Source organism: Microcaecilia unicolor, chromosome 9, assembly GCF_901765095.1.
Source record: "Microcaecilia unicolor chromosome 9, aMicUni1.1, whole genome shotgun sequence".
NCBI classification, from domain to species: Eukaryota; Metazoa; Chordata; class Amphibia; order Gymnophiona; family Siphonopidae; genus Microcaecilia; species Microcaecilia unicolor.
Genome location: NC_044039.1, coordinates 92658093 through 92673983, shown reverse-complemented (window position 1 = coordinate 92673983; position 15891 = coordinate 92658093). Strand labels below are relative to the sequence as shown.

Here is a 15891-nt window from a genome sequence, read left to right as displayed (position 1 = left end):
ACATGTCAAACTGTAACACTAAAACCCTTCTTCATAAGCTAATTTATTTCCTCAAATTTGCAACAAGAGTGGTTAAAACCATTTCAGTACTGTAACATGATCTGAATCCTGATTGTGAGCTTTGTAAAAGGGAAAAGGTATAAAGATATTCCATGAGTTGATGCCCAACTAAACCTTCCATTACCTTTGTCAATAAGAGGATGGAAGCACTCTGTAATAGTGACATCACTTCTTGAAGCCATCAAGTTTTTTGGGATGGGAGTTAGCATAATAGATCTGGGAAAGGACCATGTGACTATATAAGAAATGTTTGTTGTAAGGAGATTGATTAAAAAAAGGCTAGGAGCAGCTTGCAGTAGATAATTCAGGCAAACATCTAAGGAGCATTCTGAGGAAGAATATTTTAATAAACAGCACTTAATGCTGTCAGATGTGGGTAACTGAAAAGATGACCAAAATCAAATCATCTTTTGCACCTCTGCACAAGGTGGAAGGTTTTCTGAAGTGCTCAATGTGATTACTCTTGAAAGTCGATACACCACATCTGATCTTCAAGATTTTCTACTCGAAGTAAGTGGCAAACTGATCTGCAGAAGGAACTACTTCATTGACAGCTGGTAGATCTGTGGTATTATAAAGACTACCAATCAGATTAAAAAGGTTTCTAGTGTTCAAGGAGTCACCACTCATGAATTTGCTGTAATAGTTTTTGCTTCCTTTATAGCATTTTTATAGTCTCTGAGTGCTCTTCGCCACTGTAATCTACTCTCATCTGAGTGAACTTTAGACCATTTCCTCTCAAGTCTCCTGCACTTCCACTTCAATTGAAGAGCATCTTGATTAAACCAAGGTGACAACCTACACGTTGGTCTAACTTTGATCTTTAACGGGGCTATATCAAGGATAGATCTGCATAGATCGTCCCACTTGGACATGAAATCTTTTGAATCAGCTGGGAGGACAGTAGACCAGAACTTCGCAATGTCAGTCTTAGCCCTGGTATAATAGGACTGAAGGTTGCCATGGTATTCAGTTCTCTTAAGACTTGAAACTAACAAAATCTTAATATCCTGAAGCTTAAACCTTGGCACACCAGCACACCCTGAAGTCTCTTTCTTTTTCTGATATTTTCTTTATTACATAAACACATCAGTGTACTCACAGTGAGAAGGAATGCGTCATAGCACAGGGACTTAATTATTCTGGGCTGAACAATGCTTGGAGGTGGAAGTCTGAGGAAAAACAATTCTACTGCTGAGGTGGAAAATAGATGAACAGGCAGAGACAGCTCAGAAATGGATGCCTGGAACATGCTATATCTTATTGACAAGATATATCTTACAAAGTAGAAAACCAAGTTCTCTTCAGGGAGTTCATCAGGCCAAGTACTGACAGAAAACAAGATGGAGCAAGTTTCAAAGCTAGAACAAGGGGGAAAGCAGGGGGCCTCCCAAGCCCAAAGAACCAAGAGCATAAAGAACAATGAGACAGAGCCAACAGGTAGCAAGGCAGTCAAGCTAGGCTGAGAAGGAGAAGAGGTTCAGGCAACATTACATCAGTGATAACATTTTTTTAAACAAACAGACAAGTGTGTCTGTAGTAGCTGTGAACTATATTACACATAATGCATTGCTCCTCTAATTTACAGACAGATCTGCAGTGACGCATTAAACACATTTCAGGAACCTACTATAACTAAGGCAAGGTTGTCAGAGGACAGAACACATGGTACTATAAAGGTTTAGCAGTTTCTATCCAATTTAGTGTGAATACTAGCCTGCTGTGATCAGACCAAAGGATGGGGACCCAGAGCACATTATTAACAGAAACAGTTCCCGGATTGGAGAACCAGAAGGCTAAGAGGTTCAGCAGATGGCCCCTGGAGTGTGACGAAGGAGCAGAGAACTGGATAAATTGCCAGGAAGTGTGGAAGTCACCAAGACATTTTGTTCTTGCATCTCCTAAATTATCTAAATGAAGTTTGACGTCCCCTTCTAGCAATACATTTACGAATTTGAGGCAGATGCTAGAAATGAACTCCAAAAAATCCCCCTCAGAAGCTTGCCAACTGACAGGTGGGAGATAGAAAAGGGTGAGAAATATAGAATCAGATGAGTCATCACTAATTTTGCATTCAATAATTTCAAGCTTGGAAGAATTGTGGTTAGAGATTAATTCCACCCTGTTTTACTAACTTTGGTTTGGTGAATATTCTTATAACCAGGTGAGTAGACAACAGATCATTCAATGAGTGTATCCAAGTCTCTGAGATTAATGCCAGAGTAAGCTGTTCCTCCACTATCCATTCTTTTACAAGTACAGCTTTATTCACAACTGATCTGGAAGTCACATAACCAACCGGGATCAGTGACTGAGCTTTGTAATTGCATCGAGCATGAGAAGGAACTCCCAGTACAGCCCTGTAAGAAAGAGAGATCACTGAGAAGGAGCTTGACGATCCATGCCCAACACCACAGGACAGCTAATAGAATCCCTACTAGTCCTGTAACCATGCCATCTGAGTCCAACTCGATTTGTGACAGTGACCGAGATAATAAAAGGAACATTGGACGCATCAATTAGAGGGCCTATCAGCCCTACAAGTAAGAAGAAAGTGCACATCCAGTTCACTATGAGCACCCGCAAAGCCATAAAAATAGCAAAAACAATACCTGCCTTATCAAAAAGAGAGACACCAAAGACCTTCCTCTTTCTAGAAGGGATGTACAAAGGGACATGCCTCTTTGGCATGTCCCTTTGGTACAATGTCTGAAGAGCAGTGCCTCAGAAGAAGTCTCATTTGTAAACGCTGTGCTCTGATGTCAGGAACTGCTAAAGTGGATTCAAACAATAATGGTGATGTTAAAGAAGGGGAAATCAATTAAAAATCCCTCCAAGACAAACTGAAGCACTGCTAGAAGGTGTCCAATTGTTCTAATACTAAGGGTGCCTCAGAAGAAGTCTCTCAATTTTAAACGCTATGCTCTGACATCAGGACCTGCCAAAGCGGGTCCAAAGAATAATGGTGATATTTTATTTTTTATTTTAGTTACATTTGTACCCTGCACTTTCCCACTCATGGCAGGCTCAATGCAGCTTTGTTACAGATTTGTTACAGATTTCTGTACAAAAGATTTCTGTACAAAAGAACTAATTTTGTTCCCTGGTTTACTCCTTATTTGAGAGGAGGAGATGTGTTCATTATGAATACTAGAATGAGTTTAGAGGAAGAATCCCTGTCAAGAAACACAATCTAAATATTTATTTGCATTGACTAATTATTAGCTAACAATGAAGCTGGTTAAAAAAAACAATTTTGACCATGAAGTTTTGACTTTATATTCTCATTCAAGAAAATTATTTAAGGTTCTCTCTAGACCAGAGGTGAGCAACCTTGGTCCTCAAGAGTTTGCAATCCAGTCGGGTTACCAGGATTTCTCCAATGAATAGGCATCTTACTACATACACAGGGTTACTAACATGTTATAATGATACCAATTGCAAACCTAACTCATTAACCATTGAGAAACATATAATCCATATCAAAACTCAAATTATAATTCACAAAATATTAAACACATTTAAAATCCAATTGTCACCTGATCCCATCCCTAGTTAGAAATCTTCATGCCAAATTCTAAACATATATCCTCAAACACAATAATTAATAGTGCATAAAGTGCATAAAGCCATGCCCTTAATGTCAGTCTAAGAATAATGAATTCTTAAACATGAATACTGTGAATAAACAGTCTTTCTTTCATTGGCTTACTCCTGGGTAAGTGTCCATACTGATGTAGCATATTTAAATTAACTCATTGTGGCTTGTAATGATGATATATTCCCCAAACGGGGTAGCAAACATTACTTCAATCTTTGCTTATATTGGCAGAATATTCTCAAACCAGAGTAGTGAACAATGCTTCAGTTGCTCCAAGTGGTCTTATTTTAGTCTCTAAACAACTGCATGTTTTGCCATATTTGTATCATTAGGAGACTGAACCTGAAATATAAAAAAATCTACCTTACAATTGACAAAAACTAAATAAGTCAGAATAATTCTCCTCTTAAAACCACTATTCTTCACTCACCACATTCTATATAATAATTCTGACCTCCAGCGTTCTGACTTGCCTGAGACCGTGGCTCATTCCGAGTTGGTCTGCTAGGCTCTGTAGATCAGGCTGACATCGTAGCCATTATGATGTCAACTTCAGAACCCGGGGATAAAAAGAAAAACATGCCTCACAGCTGAACCATGTCCAGAGAAGGGTCGCTGGACATGGGTGGCTGGAGGGGGGCAGGGGAGAGAGGAGGGTCACTGGACATGGGTGGCTGGAGGGGGCAGGGGAGAGAGGAGGCCAGCCAGTGGTGGGAGGCGAGGATAGTGCTGGGCAGACTTATACGGTCTGTGCCAGAGCCAGTGGTGGGAGGCGGGGCTGGTGGTTGGGAGGCGGGGATAGTGCTGGGCAGACTTATACAGTCTGTGCCCTGAAGAGGACAGGTACAAATCAAAGTAGGGTATACACAAAAAGTAGCACATATGAGTTTGTCTTGTTGGGCAGACTGGATGGACCATGCAGGTCTTTTTCTGCCGTCATTTACTATGTTACTATGTTACTATGACATGGGTGACAGGAGGGGGCGGGGAGAGAGGAGGTTCGCTGAACATGGGTGGCTGCAGTGGGCGCAGGGGGAGAGGAGGGTCGCTGGACATGGGTGGCTGCAGGGGAGCCAAAGAAAACCTTGCTAGCGCCCATTTCATTTGTGTCAGAAACGGGCCTTTTTTACTAGTACTGAATAACTCCTACTTGGACAGTCCTGAGTTGGAAATGCAACTGATAGGACCACCGAAAACTGGAAGCTAACTACTGGAAGCTAGGTCTCGCCGGAGGTTATGCTTTAAATAGAGAGCAACCAGTGATTTAAATTACACTGATGCCCAATCAACTTTCTTGTTTAACCCAAATAGTTAAATTGTTTTCTACTGATATATCATACGCTGCTCTTCCCTAATTAAGGGGCCCTTTTACAAAGGCATGCCAAAAACTGGCCTGCAGCAGTGTGGGCGCGTGTTTTTGGTATGCACCGGACCCTTATTTACCGCTTCTGGGAAAAAAAGGGATTATTTTAATGGGTCGGTGGTGGGAGGCGGGGCTAGTGGTTGGGAGGCAGGGATAGTGCTGGGCAGACTTATACGGTCTGTGCCAGAGCTGGTGGTGGGAGGTGGGACTGGTAGTTGGGAGGTGGGGATAGTGCTGGGCAGACTTATATGGTCTGTGTCAGAGCTGGTGGTGGGAGGCGGGGCTTGTGGTTGGGAGGTGGGGATAGTGCTGGCCAGACTTATACTGTCTGTGCCCTGAAAAGGACAGGTACAAATAAAAAGTAGCACATATGAATTTATCTTGTTGGGCAGACTGGATGGACTGTGCAGGTCTTTTTCTGCCGTCATCTACTATGTTACTATGTTACTATTTTAATGGGTCGGAAAATGGACTTGTTGCAAAATGAAAACCAGTGCATGCTGATTTTCGGCCTGAGAACTTGCCACCTCCCATTGACTTAGCGGTAAGGTCTCACTTGCTACCCAGGTGGTAATCATGCAGCACGCACCAACTGCTATTTACATCCGGGTAGGCGCCCCGCAGTAGAAAATAGAAAATATTTTCTACCGCGTGTTTTCAGCATGTGCCAAATTTGGAATTACCACCCAAGGCATGTGGTATCTAGGCAGTAATGCCAATTTGGTGCATGCTGGATGCATGTATACTCTTACGCGCCTTTGTAAAAGGGCCCCTAAAGTAGCTGTTATATTGCCTTCCTTCTGCAAAATAACATGTTGCAGGACTACAAACCACAGATCTTCCTCTACATGTCTCGCTATTCTCCAATGATCAATTAAATGAATCTCATCTTTATTAAGCCTTAGGTTGCTTAAATGTTGTGTAATTTTCTGTAACAGGTTTTTCAGTCTGTCCTCTTAGAATAGTCTAAGCACCTTCTGGAATGGGTGGTAGCAACTTGGATGTTCTTCTGGTGCTGCCCCCTCTATGGGGCCAGCAAGAGGGGAATGTAGAAATATAGCCTACAGGCCTAATGCCCAGCCTGAGGCCTACTTGGAAAAAATTAGGCCAAGGAGCTTGAAATCAAAATGGCATCTCTCATCTCTAAAATGGCATCTCTCATCTCTGTATCAAACAATTGCAAGAGATTTCTAGCTGTACAAAGAAATGACAGTTGGAAATAGCAGTTGTGAAACTAGCCCTGACCAGAGTACTTTAAATCTAGACTCGTAACCACTTGTAACCACTCGCCTCCACCTACCCTCCTCTCCTCCTTCCTGTACACATTAATTGATTTGATTTGCTTACTTTATTTTTTGTCTATTAGATTGTAAGCTCTTTGAGCAGGGACTGTCTTTCTTCTATGTTTGTGCAGCGCTGTGTATGCCTTGTAGCGCTATAGAAATGCTAAATAGTAGTAGTATTAGTTGAAATAGACCATAGGTGCCAGTCACCCAAAATGTGAAATTTGCGGTCAGTAACAGATTAGGAAAATAGGAGGGACTTTCCTGAGAAAGTTAGGAAAGTTTGCGGTTGAAGGTGTAATAATGAACATCTGGTGTTAATCAGTTTGGAGAGGGGTAATTGAAAGTAATGATATCAAAAGAATATATAAGAGGCTAACAGCTGATATGTATGGAGAATCTAGTACATGAAAGGCTGCTGGTCACTCTGTCTGACAGATCTCCCTAAGAATATGTCTATATTCTTATAATCCATGCTTCATCTATAACCTTGCTTTGGTCAGTAATAAAGCTACCGAAAGAACCTATCTCTCATTCTCGTTATTTCTCCTTATAGGGATTCCCCATCAATAGATGGGATCTGGTTTAGGCAAAACAAAAGGGTAACTGAATCTTAGTATCCCCTGACCATCTTTTAGTCTGGCAAAAGAAGTGCACGTCTTTTCTGGATGCAAGTGGAGTCAGGAGGTCTTAGTAGGCATTTCTGTGTTTCCTCCATTACTCAGTGACTTAGCTGCTGAGTATTGGACAGAACTCAGAAGGGAAAAAAAAGAAGAGTCAGATGTAATTGGTAATAGCCTTCTCTGCAGATTTAGGGGACATTTAACCCTCTAATTCACCACCCAAGGCATCTGGTATCTAGGCAGTAATGCCAATTTGGTGCATGTTGGACGCATGTAGACTCTTGCGCGCCTTTGTAAAAGGGCCCCTAAAATAGCTGTTATATTGCCTTCCTTCCAGTGGTGTAGCCAGACTGCCAATTTTGGGTGGGCCTGAACCCAAAGTGGGTGGGCACAAAATTTTCTCTGTACCTCCCCCCCCCCCCCCCAGCAAAATTTAGTCACACTCAGATGCATTTGTCACACAGGGTAAAGTGCTGCTTTTCAGTGCATCAGATTTCAGACAATTTATTTAATAGCCTAATCCTTTTCAGTGAGCTTTCAGAGGCCAAAACCTCCTGCCTCAGGTCAGTATAATGCTGTTACGGTATCCTCTCCTGACCTAAGGAAGGAAGTATTGGTCTCTGAAACTTTATTAACACCATATTACTTTATCCTAAATTAAAAATAAAATTATTTTCTTTACCTTTCTTGTATGGCCATTTACTTTTTCTCATTGTGTCGCTCCCAGTCTCTAGATTCTGCTTTCCTTCGTTTTCGCTTAACTCTTCTGCCAGGGTTTCCTGGCCATTTGTCATTTTCTCTCCTTTTTCTTTGCTTTCTTCAATATTTTTCTGCCTCTCTCTGTGTCCAGATTTAATTCATTCTTACTATCCATTCTTTAATTTCCTTCATCTACTTATGGCTTTTCATCTTTTTCTCACCCTTGTTCTCCCCATGCCCCTTCCTCTTATTCTCCAATCTTTCACTACTCCCCCTTTCCATGCAGCAGCTCTCCTCTTTCTCTCCCCATCCTTCCAGTCTCTCCCCTCTGTCTCCCCATCCTTCCAATAGTCTCCCCTCTTTCTTTCTGCATCCTTCCATCGTGTCACCTCTTTCTCCCTACCCTTCCATCCAGCGTCTTTCCCTCTTTCTCTCCCCATCCTTCCATCCATCTACCCTCTCTCCTGATCCTTCCATCTAATGTCTCTCTCCCTCCTTCTAACCAGTGTCTATCTCTCTACCCTTTTCTGTTCAGTGTCCCTTCTCTCTCCACATCCTTCCAGTTTCTCCCCTTTTTCTCTGCATCCTTTCATCCATCTCCCCTCTTTCTCTGCCATCCTTCCATCTGTTTTCCCTCTTTCTCTCCCCATCCTTCCATTTTCCCTCTTTCTCTGCCATCCTCCCATCTGTTTCCCTCTTTCTCTCCCCATCCTTCCGTTTTCCCTCTTTCTCTGCCATCCTCCCATCTGTTTTCCCTCCTTCTATCCCCATCCTTCCATTTTCCCTCTTTCTCCCCATCCTGCCATCCATTTTCCCTCTCCCGATTCAGGCCCACCAGCCCCAGCTCCCATTGCCGGCCACTGCTGCTTTTCCTGATGAGCAGCAGGGCCGGCGCTACAAAAAGAAGAAGCGCTCAGCTGACTGAACTGAGCGCCAACGCTAACGACGACTCACTCGACGAGAAAAAATGTTTTTAAAAAACGCGGCACCCTGCTTCGCTCCAGGGGCAGTGACGTAAGAGACGGGCGGAGCCTGCAGAGCCAGCAGCCAATGCTTCGAGGCTGCCTGCGGTACCACGTTTTTTAAAAAACATTTTTTCTCGTCGAGTCGTCGACGTTAGCGTTGGCGCTCAGCTCAGTCAGCTGAGTGCTTCTTCTTTTTTTGTAGCGCCGGCCCTGCTGCTCATCAGGAAAAGCAGCAGTGGCCGGCAATGGGAGCTGGCGCTGGGCGGGCCTGGGCTGAAATTGGGTGGGCCTGGGCCCACCCAGGCCCACCCGTAGCTACGCCCCTGCTTCCTTCAGCAAAATAACATGTTGCAGGACTACAAATCACAGATCTTACTCTACATGTCTCGCTATTCTCCAATGATCAATTAAATGAATCTCATCTTTATTAAGCCTTAGGTTGCTTAAATGTTGTGTAATTTTCTGTAACAGGTTTTTTAGTCTGTCCCAGGTACTATTTGCAACAGGGACACATGATGCCATAAATGACCTGTTTAGCAGAGCAATCAGTTTTCCATCTCAACCAATATTGTTTCTGAGTATTGGATATTTGTATGATATTTGTTAAAGGGTAATACACACAATGCCCACATGCTGCATGTCCTATATTAGTAGATAACATAGTAACATAGTAGATGACGGCAGAAAAAGACCTGCATGGTCCATCCAGTCTGCCCAACAAGATAAACTCGTATGTGTATACCTTACTTTGATTTGTACCTGCCTTTTTCAGGGCACAGACCGTACAAGTCTGCCCAGCAGTATTTCCCGCCTCCCAACCACCAGTCCCGCCTCCCATCACCGGCTCTGGCACAGACCGTATAAGTCTGCCCTCCACTATCCTCGCCTCCCAACCACCAACCTCTCTTCCCCCACCTGCTCCGCCACCCAATTTCGGCTAAGCTTCTGAGGATCCATTCCTACTGCATAGCATTCCTTTATGCATATCCCACGCATGTTTGAATTCCGTTACCGTTTTCATCTCCACCACATCCCGCGGGAGGGCATTCCAAGCATCCACCACCCTCTCCGTGAAAAAATACTTCCTGACATCTTTTTTGAGTCTGCCCCCCTTCAATCACATTTCATGTCCTCTCGTTCTACCGCCTTCCCATCTCCGGAAAAGATTTTTTTGCGGATTAATACCTTTCAAGTATTTGAACGTCTGTATCATATCACCCCTGTTCCTCCTTTCCTCCAGGGTATACATGTTCAGGTCAGCAAGTCTCTACTCATACGTCTTGGAACGCAAATCCCATACCATTTTCGTAGCTTTTCTTTGCACCGCTTCCATTTTTTTAACATCCTTCGCAAGGTACGGCCTCCAAAACTGAACACAATACTCCAGGTGGGGCCTCACCAACGACTTGTACAGAGGCATCAACACTTCCTTTCTTCTGCTGATCACACCTCTCTCTATACAGCCTAGCAACCTTCTCGCTACGGCCACCGCCTTGTCACACTGTTTCGTCGCCTTCAGATCCTCGGATACTATCACCCCAAGATCCCTCTCCCCCTCAGTACCTATCAGACTCTCACCGCCTAACACATAAGTCTCTCGTGGGTTTCTACTCCCTAAATGATAACTCTGTTTCTCAAGCAGATGATTTCAATAATTCTCCAAGATTCTTCCCTCTTGTTTATGCAAACCATGGTGGTTTATCAAATCCACGATGGAGGAACTGAATATTCCATTGCTTCAAAATAATTTGTTGCACTTACTGAACTCATGAAAAGTACAGTAAAACACAAGTAAAATGTCTATCCTTACTATTCTCATTTGTAATAAACTACTGTCTATCAGTATTGTAAGCCCTTCTTAAACGCCTTGTGGACCACTCTCTTGGGGTAGCCCAACTGACAAAAACGATTAGTCATCTGGCATGAGTTACAAAAACCTACTGATCCAAACACAAACGTTTGATTTTAAGGAACTGACGCCCTGGTATGCTATCTCTACTTTTTGCGGATGAAAACTTCTGTAATGAAGAATAAGATTTTTGTCTGTCTGTTTATGATACACCTGTGTTTCAAATCCATTACCAGTTTGAGTAATACAAATATCCTGAAAATCCACACTAGGGACCCCCACTTAACGTGTTAGATGGATATTGGGGTCTTAATTTAAGTATTCACAAAATTCCTCCAAGAATGAATAGGCATGAGATCTATTTGCATATGATGGAGGCAGTGTGTTTAAACATATCTCATGCATATTTGTTGGGGAAATGCTGAAAACCTGACTGGGTTCCAGCCCTCAAGGACCCTGCTCTACACTGATGTATGCCCTTTCAAAAGTGATTTACCTTCTTAACAATTTGCTGACAGATTTCACAGAAAGTCTCTAATGTAGTAGCTTCTAATATAGTAGCTTTATTTGATCCTTTAATCTTGCCTAATGTAAAATGGGATACTTCTGAGGTTTGTGTTACTCAGGTTTTAGAAGTGATGCATTCATTGAATAATTCTCCGTGCCTTTTGAATGTATGCTCGACTTCTGTTATAAAGTTATGGTGGATAACATATCTTTGTGGATTACTTTGATTGTGAATAAATCTTTCTGTAAGGGTATAGTGCCGCTTACATCAAAACAAACCATTGCTGCACAATAGCAAATTGGATGCAGGCAAACCTGATAACTATCAGCCTGTATCCTCTTGGCCTTTTTTGGCTAAATTTATTAAGGAACTAGTGTTCTCAATTACAAACCTCTATTCAGAAAGGAATTCTTGATCTATACCACTTTGGATTTTGTTACAAACACAACATTGAGATTTTATTGATATTTGTCTTTGATGTTATATGCTCTGCTTTTGACTGTGGTATAAAGTTTTTCATGATTACTTTGGACATTGCTGTTGCATTCAATACTATCAACCATGAATTGTTATTGTATTGCTTGTCTTTCTTAGGAATTGCTGGCATAGTTTTTGGCTCGTTCATCTCTTTTTTTTTTTTTTGCCTAATCAGTGTTTTCAGGTTAACATTGGTACTGAGATTTAATGTATATTCAGTCTGCTGTTCCTCAATGATCTGCTTTGTCTGCAGGTTATCTCCACTGAATATTTGCAGTTAGTGCATAGGGCTAGATTCTATATATCATGCATAATAAATCTGCGTAAAAACAAACTACGCCTAGGCACATTCTATAAACTGCGCCTAAATCTAAATGTGGTTTATAACATGCGCCGAACACCCATTTTCTGCAGCTATAGTTAATTATGACCATCTACGCCAATAAAAACCTGGTGTAAATGCCAACGCCTACATTACGCGTAGAATGGGCATGTTCTATAACAGTGTGTGCAAATTCTAGGAATGCCCATGGCCATGCCCCCTTTTCAGATCTGCAACTTAGAATTTAAACACATCACACTTTACATTTCTAATTAATGACAATTAGTGTTGATAATTGCTTGTTAAGTTCAATTATTGGTGCCGATTGGCTTGTTAAGCTAATTATGTTGCATATGCAAATCCAGAATATGAACGGATTTGCGTGCAATTCAAGTCGCACTATACAGAATCTGGAGGATAATGGCTAACTGTCTATAACACATGATATAGCCGTCTATCTGTGAATAGTCACGCACTGACTGGCTGAGTTTAGCGGCTAAATCGGACTGCCTAAATAGCATTCCTATCTTTGGCCGCAACATGGCAGATTTGGTCTATGATCTGAATCACTTTTTTGTAGAGTTGTATTAGTTCATAATATGCCTGCCTTGAAAGCTAATGATGCCGGAAGATCTGAGAACTGCAGTGGCATGCCCATTCGAAAGGGGGCATGATTATGGGAGGAGCATGGGCATGTCAGGTAATTACAAAACTTTGCGCACATAGATGTAGAACACTGGGTCAGTGGGCCTAATTTGGGCACCAACATCTACACCAGTTTTCAACAGGTGTAAATCTGGCACCTTAGATGCAAGATTCATGCTATTCTATAAAGGGTGTGCACCCTTTACAGAATAGCACTTAACGCCGATTTTTTTCCAGCATCTAATTTTCAGCACCATTTATAGAATCCGGCTCTTGATGTTTCTTAAATCAACAAATTTTCAATAGACTTCCTAAGAGCAATTCTCCTTAGCTGTAGTGTAGAAGTAAAGATAAGCAAATTAGCACCTTGAGTAAGAAGGTTTTTTTTAAGGCTTAGACAAGTGTGGGTGGTTAGATCCTCATTACAGAAAAGTAACTTTAGGATTTTAGTTCAAGCGATCCTTCTTCCATAACTGGACTATTGTCATTCATTATATCGTAATATCTCAATTAGGTTACAAGAATGGTTACAACTACTGCAGAATACGGCTGCCAGGTTGATTTTTGGAAGAGGATGCTTTGACAATGTTTTTCCTCTTATGAGAGACCTTCATTGGCTGTCTGACCAGCAATGTATTAGATTTAAAATAGTCCGCCTAATTTTAAAATTATTATTAATTACATTTGTACCCGCGCTTTCCCACACATAGCAGGTTCAATGCGGCTTACATAGTAAATAGAATTACAAAGTATTGAAGGAGAATGTTACAAGTTGTAGTAAACATAGTAGTAGTGGGGTTTTGAGGATATGTAAATTGAGCATGGAGAGGTAAACAAAGATAGGATGAGCAAAAGGAGAAGAGATTGGGAGGGGTAAGGAATAGGAAGGATGTAGAGGAAGAGATTGAGGAATGAGCATAAGGAGATAGTGAGACATAGAGGGGCATAATCGAACGGCGCTGGCCAAATCGATGGCCAGCCATCTTCGGGGCCAGCTCCTCAAAGGGGCAGAGCAAACCGTATTTTCGAAATACAGTTGGGCCCGGCTAAATCGATCGCCGGGTATAGAGCAGGATCGCTGGGTTTACATGAGATGGCCGGCTTCGCTTTCCAGCCATAATGGAAACCGGGCCCAGCTATCTCAAACCCGTCAAAATGCAAGCCATTTGGTTGTGGGAGGAGCCAGCATTTCTAATGCACTGGTCCCCCTGACATACCAGGACACCAACCGGGCACCCTAGGGGGCACTTCTAAATATTTAAAAAAAAAAAAAAAAATAGGTGCCAGGAGTATAGCTCCCTTACCTTGTGTGCTGAGCACCTAATTCCCCCCGAAAACCCACTTGCCACAACTCTACACCATTACCATAGCCCTAAGGGGTGAAGGGGGGCACCTAGATGTGGGTACAGGGGGTTTTGGAGGACTCAATATTTATCACCACAACTGTAACAGGTAGGGGGGAATGGGCCTGGGTCCACCTGCCTGAAGTGCACTGTACCCACTAAATACTGCTCCAGGGACCTGCATACTGCTGTCAAGGAGCTGGGTATGACATTTCAGGCTGGCATACAGGCTGGCAAAAAAATGTTTGGTTTTTCTTTTTGGTGGGAGGGGTTGGTGACCACTGGGGGGGAGTAAGGGGAGGTGATCCCTGCTTCCCTCTGGTGGTCATCTGGTCAATTGGGGCACTTTTTTGAGACTTGGTCCTAAAAATAAATGGACCAAGTCCAGCCGGCGAAATGCTCGTTCGAACTGGCCACTTTTTTTCCATTATAAGGCGAAGCCGGCCATCTCGTACCAACGCCCCCGCCCCCGTCCCGCCTTCACTACCCTACCAACACGCCCCCTTGAAGGTTGGCCGGCACCGCGATGAAAAAGCAGTTGAGGCCGGCCAAAATCGGCTTTCGATAATACCGATTTGGCCGGGATCAGGAGATCGCCGGCAATCTCCCGATTTGTGTTGGAAGATCGCCGGCAATCACTTTTGAAAATGAGCTGGATGGTCAAAGGTATAATAATTGTTGGGGCAGGAATCATGTGGGTGGGCTTAAAAAGTTAAGTTGGGTCATTAGGGTAAGCTTTCTTGAAGAGATGGGTCTTCAACATTTTTCTGAATGGTAGATGGTCGTTGATCGTATGGATCTTGGCAGAGCGTTCCAAAGCTGGCTGCCCAAAAAGGAGAAACTGGATGCATAGGGGGTCTTGTATTTAGTACCTTTGCAGTTGGGAAGGTGTAAATTGAGGTAAGTACGAGAAGACGATGATCTATTTCTGGTTGGGAGGTCGATGAGGTTATTCATGTAGTTAGGGGATTCTCCATATATGATCTTATGAATCAGAGTGTGGACTTAAATTTATTCTTTCTCTGATCTGGGATCTGGGTGTCGTCGTCGATAACACACTGAAACCTTCTGCTCAGTGTGCTGCTGCGGCTAAGAAAGCGAATAGAATGTTGGGTATTATTAGGAAAGGTATGGAAAACAGGTGTGAGGATGTTATAATGCCGTTGTATCGCTCCATGGTGCGACCGCACTTTGAGTATTGTGTTCAATTCTGGTCGCCGCATCTCAAGAAAGATATAGTAGAATTGGAAAAGGTGCAGCGAAGGGCGACTAAAATGATAGCGGGGATGGGATGACTTCCCTATGAAGAAAGACTAAGGAGGCTAGGGCTATACAGCTTGGAGAAGAGACGGCTGAGGGGAGACATGATAGAGGTATATAAAATAATGAGTGGAGTGGAACAGGTGGATGTGAAGCGTCTGTTCACGCTTTCCAAAAATACTAGGACTAGGGGGCATGCGATGAAACTACAGTGTAGTAAATTTAAAACAAATCGTAGAAAATGTTTCTTCACCCAACGTGTAATTAAACTCTGGAATTTGTTGCCGGAGAAAGTGGTGAAGGCAGTTAGCTTAGCAGAGTTTAAAAAGGGGTTGGACGGTTTCCTAAAGGACAAGTCCATAAACCGCTACTAAACGGACTTGGAAAAATCCAAAATTCCAGGAATAACATGTATAGAATGTTTGTACGTTTGGGAAGCTTGCCAGGTGCCCTTGGCCTGGATTGGCCGCTGTCGTGGACAGGATGCTGGTCTCGATGGAAACCTTGGTCTGTTCCCAGTATGGCATTACTTATGTACTTATGTACTTATGATGGGGAGCCAGTGAAGCTTCTCTCAAAGAGGTGTTGCGCTATCGAATCTTGACTTGCCAAAGATAAGTCTAGCTGCCGTGTTTTGGGTAGTCTGAAGTTTCTTCAGGATTAGGGTCTTACATCCTAAGAAAACACTGTTGCAGTACTCTGCGTGCGTGAGTACTGTGGATTGTACTAGGTTCTGTTTCAGGTGGAAAAAAAATATTTAATTAAGCTTCTTCTTGTCTCCTCTTATATATTCAGTCTTGTGAAATCTGGCACTTACCCATTTAAATGCTGCCAGATACCTGTGTATTGTTTGTTACAAGATTACCACTTACATGTGTAGCTACAGGTTCTTG

The 15891-nt window shown here is 42.8% G+C and overlaps 1 protein-coding gene across 2 annotated transcripts in view; it reads left to right on the top strand.

The window, feature by feature from the left end:
- SOX5 (SRY-box transcription factor 5) overlaps nucleotides 1–15891 on the top strand; it is an 860916-nt gene that overhangs the window by 359599 nt on the left and 485426 nt on the right. The gene's annotated exons all lie outside the window — the stretch shown is intronic.